Here is a 16,843-nt window from a genome sequence, read left to right as displayed (position 1 = left end):
ACTATTTGGGCGCAAGGAAATTGATATAATTGCTTGTTTAGCCAATGGACCACACACACCCCTTCTTAATTGTGAAGCTACTCTGTAATTTCCAATGTCCGTCCTTACGTCTGTCAATTACGTTAAGGCTGCTATTAAAGATAGAAGGTTAAATATTTTCTGTTAGTGTTCAGCTTGTAACCTCAGCATCTACTCTTTGCTCTAGAGGACAATAATTTTATATAGGGGAAATATATTTTTCTCTTCTGCTATTTAAGATGATGCTGTGAGTATTGGTGCAAAAAATGAGGACAAATTTCAAATTGTTTTGGCGTGTGACGTCATACCCCCATCTCTTTTCTAGGGGGTTTCTTTCCTCCTTCCCTTTTCTTTCCCCTCACTTGTGACGTAAATAATCAGCCCCGTCAAATCAATTTAAAATTTGTCCCCATTTTTTGCACCAATACTCACAGCATCTTTAAGATACTTAATACGCTGGAAGAGTTCAAATCTTGACAGTAAATATGCGTGCTTCCCGACTTTTATCAAAGATAGATCATGTTAATCTAAATTGGCGTTGAAATAATTCAAAATTAAGACAAGGCGAGTTATTGTAAGAGACAGACTTAGAAAGAAACTAAGAGCTGTTATAATGCTTTAAAATATATAATTATGGATGTCAATCAACAAAAAATATTAACCCACTGCTTTGATTTGATTTTCATAATATTTTTCTGTATCCTCTAATTGTAGAAATGATTCATTGGACTAATGTTAATGACACATTTAGATTAATAAGAACATTTTCTAATTTTATGCGTTTTTGCATAAAACAAGGATGGCAACATCCATAAGTAGCGAAGCTCAAAATTATGAATGGATATTGGGAAAATATTTACTATAGAGCCGTGTCATACAATAAACATTTAACATGAAAAAATCACGAAAATTTAAAAATCTAGAAATCGATCTAACACCCCAATTAATAAACAAATCTTAATGAAACTTGATGGACATATGTAGAATATGAGTATATTCAATCCCTGATAATTTCAGCCGTCAATCCTGAATAGGAATCGAGAAAATCAAGAAAACCCAAAAATCTAGGAATCGATCTAGCACCCCAATTAATAGACAAATATTATCAAAAGTTCGTCAAAATAAGTAAAATCTAAAATTGATTAATCCCTGAAATTTTCAGCCCTTTATCTTGAAAAGGAATTGAGAAAATCACAAAAACTTGAAAATCTAGGAATCGATCTAGTACCTTAAATAACAGACAGATGGACAAAAAATGTATAAATCAGATGGGCATATGTCATATGAATCTTCACTAAGAATTTCAGCTGTCTATCTTGTATAGAAGCCGAGAAAATTTCGTTTTTTTTCCAATGCGTTACGGACGGACTAATAAAAACAAAAATAGAATTTTAGATAAGAAAAATTTAAAATAGAAAAAAAGAGTAGTTATTTAAGGCATTGTACTATAGACAGCGTTCCGCGGATATTAAAATTAAAAATCATATGATTGAAACCAGTCTTGTTATCATATAGCTGGTTTAAAGGGAACCGTATACTTCTGGGTATGCAGCGCATGAGAGGTAAATAAACAATTTATCATCTAAAGGAGTAGGAAAGAAGCTAATATAGTGCCTATAAAAAATGAGTCATACAATACAAATGGCTAATACACAGACTAAATTACCAATGGCAGGCCAGTATGACGTCATCTTTTATAGGAACTTTAAAAAACTTCAGTGGGAAAGTTAGATAGGGAAAAAAGACACCCAATATTCTTTCCAAAAGTGGGGAAAACTGCGACTTATAATGATGCTACAAATCTTAAAATGTACAAAAAATGGAAGGTGGGAGAAAAAAAGAAGATAAAGATAGACGTTAGTGCATTTCATGTATGACATCTGTTTAACATTTTAAATTGGATATTTAACACAAAACAACATAATTCTGCAATGGGTAGACTTGTCAAAATTTGCTTGCTATGTTTTTGCTTAAACTGGCTTTAATTTTAGTTTCTTAGTAAAAAAGAATACCTTAAAATTAAACATTTAGGGACATTTTAAAAAGTTATTATACGTTTTTTTTTCATTGAATAGGCTTACTATCGTCCAAAAACTCAGGGTTAGGTTCATAATTAGCTCTCTAATTAATTTGCTGTTTCTTATAAAAGTTGAAGAAATAAAATGAGATAGTATACTAGTAATTACTACATCAACAAGGACAATTATATTCATAAGTAGCGCAACAAAAACAAGTTTTGTTAATGTTTTTGTTGATAAGATAAGTATGGCATGATGATTATTAAATTAAGGAAGAAAATATTTTGGCAATAGATTAACAAGATTACCTATTTATAAACGTAGCGGTTATGTGAATAAATCACTGAATATGGCATATTTGTATGATAGATCATCAAATATCAAACATTAAAGTTTAAAATCTACATATACCTTAATTCAGATATAGTGACGATGTGATATAATCAAAGATCTAAAGGGAAAAGACAATGGCCGAAAAATTAATGTACATCCCCAATGATGATACACAAAATTACCCCTTCTTTAGATTACAACTAGTGGTTAAAACGTTTGGATACTAAACTTAATAAACCAACCCCTCAAAATTCAATTATAGTCCCCAAAGTATAAAAGGTAAAGAATAAGAAAGAGTTATTATACTATTTTGGGAACTATTGTAAAAAACAGCCTAATGTCCTCTCCCTCCCTGAACATAATGAAAAGTAAGGTTTAGAGACAGGCCCTATTTTTAAAAAGCTTTGCTGCTACTAATACTTGTGTCCATGAACATTTATATCTGAAAGATACAGAAAAAACTTAAGAAAGAACAATTCTGAAATCATACAGTAACAGAATGTTTTTTAAACCCGCGCCAATTTTGTCTTGAACAACTAATAATTTTAATTTTAAATGTACTTTAATAATTTTAAAAGGTGTTTAGACCATTGGGCTAAATTTTAAATTACAATTTCAAATACAAGGACATCCAAGCTTTTTTATGAGGGGGTAACAAAGGGGTTTCAAATGTTTGAGGTTGTTAAAATTAGAGGTTTAAACTTTCAAGTTTGACTCCCCCTTTGTTCAAATATAAAAAATATTAATATTTTTTTTAATCAAAAGATAAATTTTAGATAAAAATTTATTTTGTGATTTTTAAAAGTTTCATATAAACATAAACACCTCCTTTTTAGAAACCTTGAAAAAAATTAGTTGATTTTTATTTGAAAATGTGACAATTTTAATTTTTTTCATTCTGTCAGACATACGTACTACTAGTGAACTGTGTCTGTCCGTCTGTCCGACTATTGCCAAATTTACCCTTACTATGTGAATTTTCTACTTATATCTTTGTTTTTGGTATAAAAATATCTAATAAAAATATATAATACTTTCTTTCAAAATAAAAAAAAAAACTATTACTATTGACCCGATTGTATTTTCTATCTTCGCTAACTATACATAGGTCCTGTTATGGTTTTAGGCTATTCTATTTTCAGACTTAAGTCTTGTTTTTAAGCTTTTTTCTCAGCCTTTAGCTGTCCCTTCGATGCTAGGGGTGAATCCGCTAGTGAGTATATATTTTAGCATAACATTTACAATTTACAACAAAAAATAAAAAGGGTTGTTATCCAGCTCATACCAATAACGAAATTAATTCGGAAAAAATCACGAAACCTATACGTGTTTTTCAGCTGTCGTTGGGGGGCAACACATCGTAAAATTGACGACCTCTCCATTTGCACCCCAAATATTATTTTAGATTTTATTCTCTTGTTGGTTATACCTTATTCCTGGTTGTTATCTAACATAAACAATAATATAGAACAGCTCTTTTACTAAAAGGCACTCTAATTGCAATATATTACACAACATTTCTTAGTCAGTCAGTCAGTGATGGAAGCGGATGCTTATAGAGATGCTTTGCATCTATAATTCATAATATTTACACAATAAAGGCGTTAAAACAACAAAAAAATGTATTTTAAGGGGTCAAGATAATCTTATTTGTTTGTTTTGACCCCTTTTACATTGTCCGTTTTATATTATGTTTATAAAATACAAACAATAGCATAAAATAGCAAACAATCTTTTGATTTTTTTGATTATTGCTAACAAAAAGTGTTCTACTTTGTACATTTTAGCGGCAACGCCACTAGAGGCCTCTAGGGACACCTAGGAAATTGTGGGGTGGGGTAAGTTGATCCTTTCAATTTTAGTTTAAAAACGAATTTTTGGGGGGTTTCTCATTTTTTCTAGGGGTAATTTATTTTGAGATGGTTACCCTCCATGGGACTATAAGAAGGTTTGCTGTAAAAAGGAACCGTATCGGTTCAGGGGTTAGGAAGAGCCTTCGCTAAAAATAAAAAACTATCTTATCTTATAAGGAAAACTTTTATTATGGCCTACAAAAATACATACTAGTTTACCTAAGATATAGATTGTATATTTTAAGTGAAAATTTAAAATTGCAAGCAAAATAGTTGTAGTAAATCAATATATTTTCCCTAAACTTTCAACTTTTGGTAACTTTGAAAGTTCTCCCTATCGATGATTTTATTGTTATAAAAGTTTTGAACAAAAGAATCATTTTATCATTAGTTTGGCACTATTATAAAAAAAACGAACAAATGACTACAATGGACTTAGAATACATGGATGTTGTGACAGGGATTTATTTGTCTTCAATTTAGGTTGCTAATAGAGTCCTCAATTAATGGTCAATATGTTCCTCCGTGGTCAGGGGAGGGGGTAAATTTATACGGTGGCGGTGTATTAACCAGCTGAGAGAAATATATCATCAGGGTTTATGAAAATCTCTCACAATATCCACGTATTCTTTATCCATTATTACTACAAATAGCGAGTGACAAGTATAATTAAATGTTTGGTCGTAGCGCATTTTTAAAAACTATATCATGCCTAAAAACACGTTTTGTCATTTGTGTGACTTTAATAGCAAGGATGCCCATACTCAAAAATAGGCGCATCTCATTACCATGCTTAGAAAGGACTTTTAGACAATTAAATGTCTGCTTTAAATCCTAAGCTCTGAAAGTTCTTAAAATTAAGTTCTTTAAATTTTCAGATTATTAAGTAAAAAACGGGAATGATAATCTAATAGAATCTTGAGACTAGAAAGATGTGTGTATGTATGTCCATCTGTCTTTTATTTCAGGTTTTAAGCTGGTTTAGAATAGCCCCCCCCCCCCTTCTCTCCCAACGAATATCGTGTGTACGCCATTGTGATAGTAAATGTAGTTTGGAATAGTTTATGCCTATAACCGCTACTTTACAAAGAAACGCCTTGCATGGTGGCTAGCAGTTTCAATTATAGACAACACACTTATAGATTGTATGTATAGTTAAATAGAAGATTTAAAATTGATTTATCTGCCGATTGTTGAGACTTCATGGTGTCAATGAACTCAATATCACATGTTTTAGGATTTTTTTTACATTTTTAAAAAAGATTTATAGCTTTATTTCATACTTTTTGTTCAATGTTGATAATAAAAAAATTCTAGTATTCTATTTTCTATGAATGGAAATCCCTAAAAGATGAGGTTTTTAAACCTTTTTTGCCCTAAAAATAGAAAAAGCTATAAGAAAATAAATAAGTCTATTTTAACTCAATTATCCGAAGAAAAGGACGAATTTTTTGATCAGATAGCATCATTGTTAACCGTCGGGTGGCCAAAAATATGTCAAATGTGTCTATATATGCCCATATATTATTAAGTAGGGTTACAAAATACACAAAATATATAAATTGTGTCTATATATGCCATGGGCGTCCAAGTTTTTTTGTTTTGGGGGATTAAATTTTTTTTAAGGTGGGGGGAGTAAAATGGCGCGCGCAAATATTTTTAGCCCCCAAAATTTTATCAAGTAGGGTTACAAAATACCCAAAATATATCAAATGTCTCTATATATGCCCATATATATTATCAAGTAGGGTTACAAAATATATTAAATATGTCTGTATATGCCCCTATATTATCAAGTATGGTTACAAAATACACAAAATATATTAAATGTGTCTATATATGCCCATATATTATCAAGTAGGGTTGCAAAATACACAAAATATATAAAATATTTCTATATATGCCTATATATTATTGTAGGGTTACAAAATACAAAAAATATATTAAATGTGTCTATATATTCCCATATATTATCTAGTAGCGTTACAAAATACACAAAATATATAAAATATTACTATATATGCCCATATATTATTAAGTAGGGTTACAAAATACACAAAATATATTAAATGTGTCTATATATGCCATTATATTATCAAGTATGGTTACAAAATGCACAAAATATGTTAAATATGTCTATTTTTATCGAGTGGGGTTAAAAAATATCCAAAATATGTTTAAATTCTTTTTATTTGCCATCATTACAAAAATATAGACTGCCAATATATTTATTCCTGTTTTACTCACTCGTTTAAAAACGGATTTACAACATGTCCAGAATATCTTAAATCAATGTTTCTAATATGCTCCAAAGTAGGGTAACAAAAACCCAATTATAACAAATCGTCAAATAAAAGTAGGTAATGAAGGGTGAAAAGTATTTCAAAACTGCCTAATATGAATTTTTTCTATTAAAAAGTGCTATACAATTAAAATTTATTTCTCTGAATTGCTTATTATAAAAGAGTAGGTCCAAAAAACAATATGTTATAGAAATAGTCCATGAATACGTAAATAATTTTCTAGGTTTTACTTCCTATTCTGTTGACACGGTCGCTTGGCCCCTCGGAGTCAACATAATATACATAAATTATTTGCGTTTCCGAGAACAACTATCTATAAATCCGAACTACGAAATTTATATAAAACAAATATCATTGAACTAAATAACCTATAAAATTGGCCGGGAAAGCTATTTTTAATTATAATATTTTGGCAAATGATATTTGAATTAAAACCTAATTAGGTATAATGAATGACAGCCCAAGACTAGTCGTGGAGGTGGGTAGGAAATTTTTGTCAGGGGGGAGGGATAGATCATATAAAATAAATTATTTGTTACACTCACACGTAAGTCTTACTATTTATCTGTAAGCTTGTATGTATGTCAGTATGTCTGTCTATCCCTCTGTCTCTTTCTCTCTCGCGTTTTATCATCTATCAATTTCATATGTGTATCTAGATATCTATAAACATCAGTCTATCCATCCATATAAAACTATAATTATATAGCCACCTATCTTTAATTTATATATTTTTTTTCTTACATCATTATTTAAATAACCATACGTTAACCGTGGTAGAATTTAAGGGCCCACCCCCGCATAAAAGAAGTATAATTAACGCTATTCTTAAAATTATTTGATACTGTATCGTAACTGTAGGTTTTCAGCTTAACCTACTCTTCTACTAGCATGTTAAATTAGTGTTATAAATTGTCTATAGAAATAGGTAATTTTACACGACTAGTTTTTAGATCTTCATATTTCATTAAGAAAATCCCTGCTTCTCTATAATTGAAATTGTAGGTCTGTTTTCTTTTAGAGCAAATTTTAAGAAAAGAATTAATGATTATAAATCAATCTGCAGCAAATTTTTTTTCCTCGAAAATGTATAAGCTTTAAAACGCAATCTTTCAAACGTAAAGAAACGAATTGTTTTACCTCGTTGATCTCGGCTCCTATTAGAGCTAGAGGGCTAACAATTTTGTACATGTCCCCTGTTTGATAATGAATTTCCGACTGTAAGTCAGTCAAAGTCATTTACCGTTTCCTTCAACCTTTTATATGAAAACCTTTGTTTTTAGGTCCTTGTTTACCTAAATATTTTAAACTTCTGTAATTTCCTTATTTTCAACTCCATTCCCCCTCCGACCGCAAAGGAGAATGTGCAATATTTTTATAAGCGTAGCAACTCTGTAGCTATTATTATACACATATTATTAATATGCACATGCCTCGGTTTTTCCGCAACTTCCGAATCAACAACAGTTTGCAGGGAAGAGAAGTTGTACTCCTCATCGAAATCCTGCAGCAGGCGAGTGTGGTGTAGGGGCTCGAACCTGGGGATACCTGGATGGGTCAGGTCAAATCTGGGACCGTTGGTCAACTCGAATCTAACGTTTTGTTAGGATTATTTTTTCTGGGTTATGTCCAGGGATTTCAAGGGATAAGACAATAGCCGATAAATTGATGCACACCCCCAATGATAATAGACAAAATTACTCATCTGTAGATTGCCATTGGTGGCTGGAACGTTTGGAAATTCAATTAATTTAGACTAGTGTATTTTTAAATTTTAGTCTTGGGATGGTTTTAGGTTATTTTCGGACATCCTTCCCCTTCAAAAATATATTTTAGCAGTCCTTAATTCTTATATTGCTTAAGAACAGATAAATAATTCTCATCAAGTAAAAAATCCTTTCCTATTGAATTCTAGGCTGTTTCGATTCTGCTCGAATCTAAATAGTTCTCGAATCGAAGTTCGAGTACTGTCGCCCCTGTAATCGGTTTCAAATCATTGGTCTTTTTGTATTTTTATTTGCTTATTGTTTCCAAAACATTTTGCTATTGTGCTTATAATTGTCTTTGTTTTAAGTTTGATATTAAAAAAATAAAAATTAAATTTGAAGATTATGAATTGAATTTCAAATCACTTTAAATTACTTATTTCAATATCTATGGAATTTTTTCTATAAAAATATTCTATTTAAAATAAGTACAGATTAAATTCATAATTTTATAATCTAAAAAATTAATTTAAGAATTTTTATGGTATTAAAATAAAGCTAAAGGGTTATTTTATTATTTATTGGCAAAATTGAGAAATTGAAGCACAAAATGTTAAAAAACAAAAGAGGTATGCAAATTGAAAACAGTAAAAGTGTCTGACTATGACGTCAGAAAAAATTAACAACTAACCAATGAGAGGCCGCTATATATTTTACCATTGTGAATACTGGCTTCTCATTGGTTTATTGTTAATTTTTTCTGACGTCATAGTCAGACACTTTTACTGTGGCCATGCAAATTTATTGGCAATACCTGCAAAAAATAATTTGTCATTTAAATTAAAATTTCAATGATTTTTTTTCCTTTCAAAAAATGGTAGAATATTGGATCTTTCTCTTTCAAATTTGATGTAATCAGATTCAAGTTGTCTAAGGTTTTCTTTTAGATCCTCAATATCTCCAATATCTCCTAGAACAAATCATTATTGGCGAAGCTACTCTACAGTTACATAGATAATTACCTCGTTAGGGCGGGATTCTCCTTCGATTTTAAGTGATCATCTAGAGAAGGCAGAGCATCATCCTCTTGTAATGGGATGTGATACTCTAACACACAAGGATAACACATAAAACAGACAACCAACCCTTTAATTGTATTACCTATGTCTAGAAGTCCTAACTGTGAATGGTAATGAGTTGCGACTGTTTATGGGCAAAAGCATAGCCCCTACTTTCACCAATAATTTGACATGCCAGCATAGCAGTAGTATAACCTTTTTTAACGTCTCTAGTATGCCACAGTGTGGACCAGATTAGAACCCGACACCTTTCCGATAGCAAGCACGAACGCTATCGTTTACGCTAATGCCGCCAGTAAGCTACTCAAAGGTCATAATTATGGTTAGTTAGGTAATGAATCATTTATCAATCTATCAATGTGTAGTGTGTACATATAATTTCATTATATAATTTTGCATACTATCTCAAATAATAGCCAAGATATTGTTGTACTAACCTGCCGGATCGTATATGACATCCTCCAAGAAATATTTGCTCCCCTCATCGGAGTCAGAATAACCAGAGTCGTGGCTCTTGTTCGGAGACACGCGAGACTTCCCGTTCACCTGCAATTTAAGTCAAATTAGTACTTGTAGTTACGCCTCTTAGAGGCCTCTATGGGCACTTGAGGGTAATTTATTCTAAGGACGATTTCTCTTTAGAGATGGTGGTACATTAAGGAGAACCATAGCGGTTCAGCGGTTAGCAAGATCCTTTGCAACATCCAAATACTTTAAATCCAAAGTAGTTTTAATTATCAAGATAGCGTTGATATTTTATATAGATGTAGGTCTTGTCAGCAAAAATAAACTTTGCAAATCATTACATGACAACGATGTTTCTGTAAAGTTATAAAAAATTTATGGAAAATAGCAACTATATGTATTATACTATGTATTACTAGCGACTGCGCCTCTAGAAGCTTCTCTGTATAGGAGATCTGTAACAGTTTAGCGGTTTTAAGATAATCCTTTACTACAGACAAAAAAAATCTTACTTCTTTATATAATTACGATTTAGTTGTCCATTAGATAAAATTAAAATAAACTAACTATAGAGTATGCAAAACATGATAATCTAAATTTGCTTTTTTTCCAAGCTTAATGTTTTTGAAGTATCTTATGAACACCAATGACAGTTAAATCATAACTGCAACAATAAAAGAATAGAAAGGAATTAGTTCATCCATATAGCTAGTTGGGTTTTGGACAGGGATCTTAAGGGATAAGACAATAGACGATAATTTGATGTACATCCCTGACAAATTCAAACATTCTGTATATTAAAAAGTTAGACTGCTATAATTTAAACCAACCAATAATGAGTAAATTAAGGTGCCCCAAGTTTTAAATCAGCAAATGATAGAACTTGTTCATTGAACTTAGGGTACCTTTGAAATTTACACCCCAATGTGCCCTCCCTCCCCGGATTTTATAACAGGGAACAGTATCCCGAAATTCAAGCAATTTTACAATAAATAAACATCAGATCTCTAAAGGATATATTGCAAGTAATTTTGTCTGATTTATTTAGCTTTGCTCCCATAGACATAAACATAATAGGCATTCATCTAAGGGGTGAGGGAGGTATATAAGTACCAAAAGTTTTATAACCGCGTTGTCTTATTCGTTGACTTTAATTGAATTTTGACTAGTTGGTTTGAACTAGTAGTATCAACTTTAAAGCCAATAAGTTAAATCCATATAAGTGGAATTTTGTTTATCATTATCGGGGATGTATGATACTAATTTATCATAATCTTATCCCTTAAGATTTCTGCATTTATCTAATATGAAATGTTTGTTATTCTAATAATGTTATAATTGTCAAGATCTTTGATTTTAGATTTAGTTTGTATAATTACATGATGACATTGCTTTTAGCTTAGCAAAAAAAAACAAGGATGCCAAAATACTGAACCCCCTTAAAAAGTTAAATTATGTATATACAAACTATTTCTTTTAAACAATTAAAGATGAGACTAAATTATATTTTTTTTAGTTTCGTGGTTAGGCTAAAAAAGACAAAGTTTATCCCCCTGCATGGGATAGGGGCTATAGTTGGGGTGAAACCCCGTTTTATTGAATTCAAATGAGAACAAGCATTTAAAAGACAATTCTTATAACTGGTACTTGCAGTGGGCTTAAATAACGATCCCCTCCCTATACCACCTTTACCCAATCCTTTACCCTCCTACTGAATGAACGACCCGACCAATAAATGACAAGGGAAATAGTAAGCTATATTGACGTAAATTTTTCCCCTGTCATAATATCCACAATATCCATTTTTGTCATTGGAAATATATAAAAATCTGGATACTAAAATTTTCAATTTCTTTGACCTTTTTATTTGATTAAAGAAAAATTTTGATTATAGGAAAAACCTTTGAAATTACAATAAACTTTGCAAAAATCACGAAAAAAATGAAATCAATTAAATTTAATTGGTTAAATGAATTTATTAGTAAAATTTAGAGTTTAAAATATAATGCATTTCAATTCAAAAGAAAAATGTTTTCTTATCAGACATAAAATATTCATTATTTACAGAAATTGTTTTTTTCTTTCTTTTTTATTAAATGATATCTGTCTGTAAAGAAAGATCTCGCTTATTGCTCTACTGTGAAAATTCCTATTCCGCCCCGGAAAACTTTTTGCTATTAAAGCCTAAATGAAAGGGGTACCTCAACCCTAAAAAAAAAATGCTTCACAAAAATTGCATGACAAAATGAGCCCTGAAAAGCTTTAGAAGGATTATTTGTATTATTGTACTTTCATCTCTGTCTTTCTTACTTATAAAATAAACTTTTTATTGCACTTGATTATAATGACGAAAATAGCGCAAAACAAAATTAATTAAGTTATAAAAAGACTCACAGACGGACACTTTTAAGCAATTTCTATGCTATTTCATTTGGCTTGTATTTTTCAACAAGAAAACAATTATTAATATTGTCCTCAGACAATAATGTAAAAGTTTATAATAATAATAATTCCACCAAAATATGGTACATTAAAATACATTTTGTTTTTAAGACACAAAGACCTGAATAAAATGATAACTAAACATTATATAAAAAAAAATAGAGTTTTTTTTATTTTCATCTCCTTCCCCCATCATTAAATTACAAAAGCAGGGAGGGTCTATTTCCCAAATGAAAAAGATAGAAAATTGACATACAATTAAGATTACCGCACTAATTATAACAAATTAAAGCCTGTTCCCTTTGATAAATAAACTTAAAATTACAATAGGATTTAATTAAAAGCTTGATGTTACTTTGCTTTTTAAACAGCATGACAAATTGTCTATAGGAATAGTTCTTAAATCGTTAAGTCCAAATGTGGTGTGCATTGATTTCCACGTATATTTTTTTCCAATCATATATTTTTTAAATTAAAGTAAACGAAAAAGGGGGCAAGATCCTTACGTAACATTCCCTTCAAGGCAAAGACCCCATCCCGAATTTGTATTGGGTCTTTGAAATCAGCTATTAGCGTCAGGGGAGGGGGGGGGGGGGGGTGGTCAGGGATACTTATGCTGTTGTAATAATATGCGATTATGTGTATCTGAAAAAGTACTACATGTGTGTAAATGAAGACACACCATGTTTAAAAGTATCTCACACAAAAATTAATTGTCTATAAAATGTAAAGAGCGGTTCTTTTCAGTAAAAATCATTAAGTTTGAACATTTAATTTTATGTTATTAACAATGCTTTAATAACTAAAACAGTAAGATAAATACAAAATTAAAACAAAAATAAAAAAAATAATATTTTTTTATCATTAATTATCACATATAATGTATGTATTGTATTTCTGTTTGAAAAGCAGACAACCGAATGATCTCCTTTACAGAAAAGCTTTATATAGGTTCTAGGACAGGTTTTCATCCATTATATATTAACAATGAAAAAAACTGTACTATCAAAAAAATTTTTAATATTACCTGATGATTCAGAAAAGGACTGTCCGGGTTACTTTCTGTTAACAAAAAAGTTGTTATTTTTCAATCTTTATAATTTAATAAATTTTAATTGGTATATTTTTTACTTAGACTTAGAAAGACATAATCAAGTAGAGAATCCTTTCAGTGCAGCCACCCATTGATCCTGAATCTAAGGAATTACAACTGTGTCTTATAGAAAATGTTGCAAGATTATATATATTAATAGAAATTTATCTATATTTTTATGGACATTAAAAATAAGGACTATTCTTGTATTTTTTTAACCGGTTTGACTCTATCGGAAAGAAGTGATTTCTTGGGCGTTAGAGAATTTCCTTTAAATGCACATACCCTTCTTATATTTCTAAGCAAGCTTAAACATGAATGGTTTTTTGTACCCTACATATTTTATGTAACAATTGAATTATATTTACTGTCTTTGCATGCTTTTACAATATAGAGAATACATTTTTCATGCATAATATTTTAGACACTTAACCACTGATTCGCAGATTAATAATTCCCATTACCAATATCACTATGCAGTTAAAAGAGCTAATTTGTCGTAATTCTTATAGTTTCAGATAATTTGTCCACGAAAAACAAAAAAATCATAGAATTGAGCACTTTTAGACTAGCCATTATTAATATTCTATTCGCGGATATCTGTCTATGTAAATTTGGTAGGTTTTGTTAATTTTCTTTTAAATTTACATTGTTAAAACCAGGGATCGGAAGCCTCACGTAAGCCGCGCATAAGCCTCAGTTTTAAACCTGCTTGTGAGCAGGAAAAAAAAAATTTAGAAAGAAGGATTGTCTGCTAAAGAGCCGTTTTATACATCCAGCTAAATTTTATAGTGATAAATAAATCATCAAAGTTCAGTTTAAACGCCAAGACATTGTTACATTATTCTTAAATGTTAACAAAATCGTAAAATATTTTAATTTATATAATAAGCATTTGATTTTCCTATATCTCGCTAACCTCTGATTAGATTGAATTTTAAGGAAGCTGTACATTGGCCCAGTGATAGTATTTTGTTTTTAGAATTAAATAATGCATTTTTTACCCTTCTATCCTTCGCTACACTTTGACATGCATAGCCCTAGAAGCTAGGGATACAACCAGTAACCATCACAGTTGCAGTATTATCAGAATAGCTTCCTTAGATATATAAGTATTTATTGATTATTTTTTAAGCATGTACAGTACACTTCCATGCCAGTGTGAATAAAACAATGGTATGTTGGTAAAACATGCATTATATTGGCCATAAGTAGCGCAACTATGACAATTTACATTTATTGGTGTTTGTGTACTCTTTGTTACATTTAACATGACACATTTATGATATAGTTCTCACATTATTAAACACTGTAAGACGCAAAGACAACACCTATCATATAGTTGCTGCGCTACTATAAAGTTGTAAATGTTCATGTACACAATATTTTATCATTGTTTTATTTAATTCTTGAAAATCATCTCTGAATTTGGTTTTTTGGATGCGTTGCATTTCTATGAATATTACTTTCCTTCACTCTTTTTCTTTGCAGAGATCTTAACGTAAAGGACAGTGGCATTGATGTATAATGATGAAAAACAAAATAACCCCTGGATTAAAGTAAAAATTTGAATATTTTTCATGAGTCCAATATGCTAAATATAAATTTTTATGAAAAGGAAAACCCTTTCTTTCCTATGGGAGGTCTTAAAATACAGGCATACATACATCCCACAAATTTTGTATCATTATTAGGGGCTAGGCCCCTAGAGGCCTTTAGGGGCACTTGAAGAAAGAACATTTTGGGGGGTTAGCGAGGTCTTTCTACACACACAGACACAGACACAGACACACAAACTTCCTGTTATTTTAATATAAGGATTAATAAAGATATTTTAATTAAGCAACATAAAAACAAGCCTTCATACAATGATAAGCTAATATGAAGACTTTAAAATATAAAACATCATCAAATTTATGTTTTTTAAATGTTGCGTATAGGAAGGATATAGGAAAAATCTTTAATTGCAAATGTTATTAAATAACTAGTGGCTGCGACCCTAGCATCTAGTGGCTCCGAATTCATAGGAAAAGAAATGGAAAAATAGCCTAAAACCATCCAAATGAACATAAAATTCTTAAACCATCCTATAAGTTGTTGAAGCTTCCCTAAAATGGAGAACTCAATCGGGTCAGTAGTAGAAAAAGTAAAAAGCTGACAAGATTAGCTATTTTACCCTTTATTTATTGCTATACAAGACGAAAACACCCCTTCCAAACAAAATCTAAAATAGGGGTGGCCAAGGAAACTAAGCAAGAAGTTTAAATATAGTTTAAGGATCGAAGGACAAAGGGGGCAATATTTGAAGGTGTATAATATATTATTGTTTAATATCTCAGCGAGTAATTGGCTTTGTAAGAGTTACTTTGTTGTTTCCATTTAACTTCCCTTATCCCAGGTAAGGAACAAAATAAAAAGTTTAAATATGGACTGAATAATTATGAATAATTGAGGCCTTATTTCTTTGAAATGAGGAGAGATATTCAGAAATATCCAGCTGCCATTTAAAGCGACTGAAAGCTAAAAAAATTACATTAGCCGCCATTATTTGGACAATGCAGCGGATTGTTATTATCTTTAGCCGCTGCCGAGCCATTACATTTCTTTTTTTAGATCAACAATTAAAAAAGATTATTTTTAACTCATTAAAATTTATCTAAATTGCTTACTATTTGATCAATTATGCTTGCAGAGTATTTTTGCTGCAAAAAGCTTTCTATTCCAAATTTAAATAAGGACAAAGCAAAAAAAACTAATAAAATGGATAGTTTAATTGTTTAATTTATTAGGAGTTATAATGACCACTCCTTCTAAGAAGCACAGCAGGCTCTCTAAAATTAGGGTATATAAGTACGTTCTATAGCTTCGAACGGCACACCAGATTATATCTATAATTGTAAATTCTAAAATTTGTATTCAGATTCCTTAAAGGTTTAGGAATAATTTATTAAGCCTATAGATCATTTGAGGTAATTGAAAACTTGAAAGAGTCTTCGCAATGGCTTGAAACATGCAATAAAGATTCCTATTACGATTAAGCATTTCGATCTATTCCTTTATAGCCCAATAGGGTTGAAACGTTTATTTTTAACTTTTTACAAAAAAAGAATCAAAATCTACAATACAAGTACTGTTAATCTAATTTCTCAAACAGAACTATTATGTACGTTGTCATCCTTGTTTTTTATTCATTTAACAGATTACTAATTAAGGTTAATCTAAATTATTACACTTTTTAGCATTAATTTTTATTAGCCATTTGTTAATTTAACTACTTTTACATCTATCTATCTATCAATAGATATTTATCTTTTTATTTATCGATCTATCTTTATTGTTTATTAAAAAAAATTTTAACATTTTTTGCATTTAAAAAAATATTTCATTTAAAAGATTGGCAATTTTTAAGATGAAATTTTCGAGATGCAACTTTGTTCTAGGAATCATTAAAATAAAATGAAATTGCTCAATAATATCAATATGGGTGTTAGCGCAGCAAAACACAAACATACTTAAATTTGACATACTTACAA

The 16,843-nt window shown here is 30.3% G+C and overlaps 1 protein-coding gene and 1 long non-coding RNA gene across 3 annotated transcripts in view; both read right to left on the bottom strand.

Annotated features, from left to right (window-relative positions):
* Positions 1 to 16,843, bottom strand: part of Tudor-SN (Staphylococcal nuclease domain-containing protein 1) — a 472,363-nt gene that overhangs the window by 279,374 nt on the left and 176,146 nt on the right. The window lies entirely within an intron of this gene.
* Positions 9,071 to 16,352, bottom strand: LOC145319945 (uncharacterized). Its single transcript, XR_013880055.1, has 4 exons — positions 16,343 to 16,352; positions 13,245 to 13,279; positions 9,748 to 9,856; positions 9,071 to 9,201 (listed from the first exon to the last, which is right to left on the bottom strand). It is a non-coding gene; the product is annotated as an uncharacterized LOC145319945 (long non-coding RNA).

Source organism: Acartia tonsa, chromosome 5 (genome assembly GCF_053477335.1).
Source record: "Acartia tonsa isolate MP-2025a chromosome 5, ASM5347733v1, whole genome shotgun sequence".
Classification (NCBI taxonomy): domain Eukaryota; kingdom Metazoa; phylum Arthropoda; class Copepoda; order Calanoida; family Acartiidae; genus Acartia; species Acartia tonsa.
The sequence above is the reverse complement of the archived record's forward strand: the minus strand, read 5'-3'. Positions and strand labels throughout refer to the sequence as shown.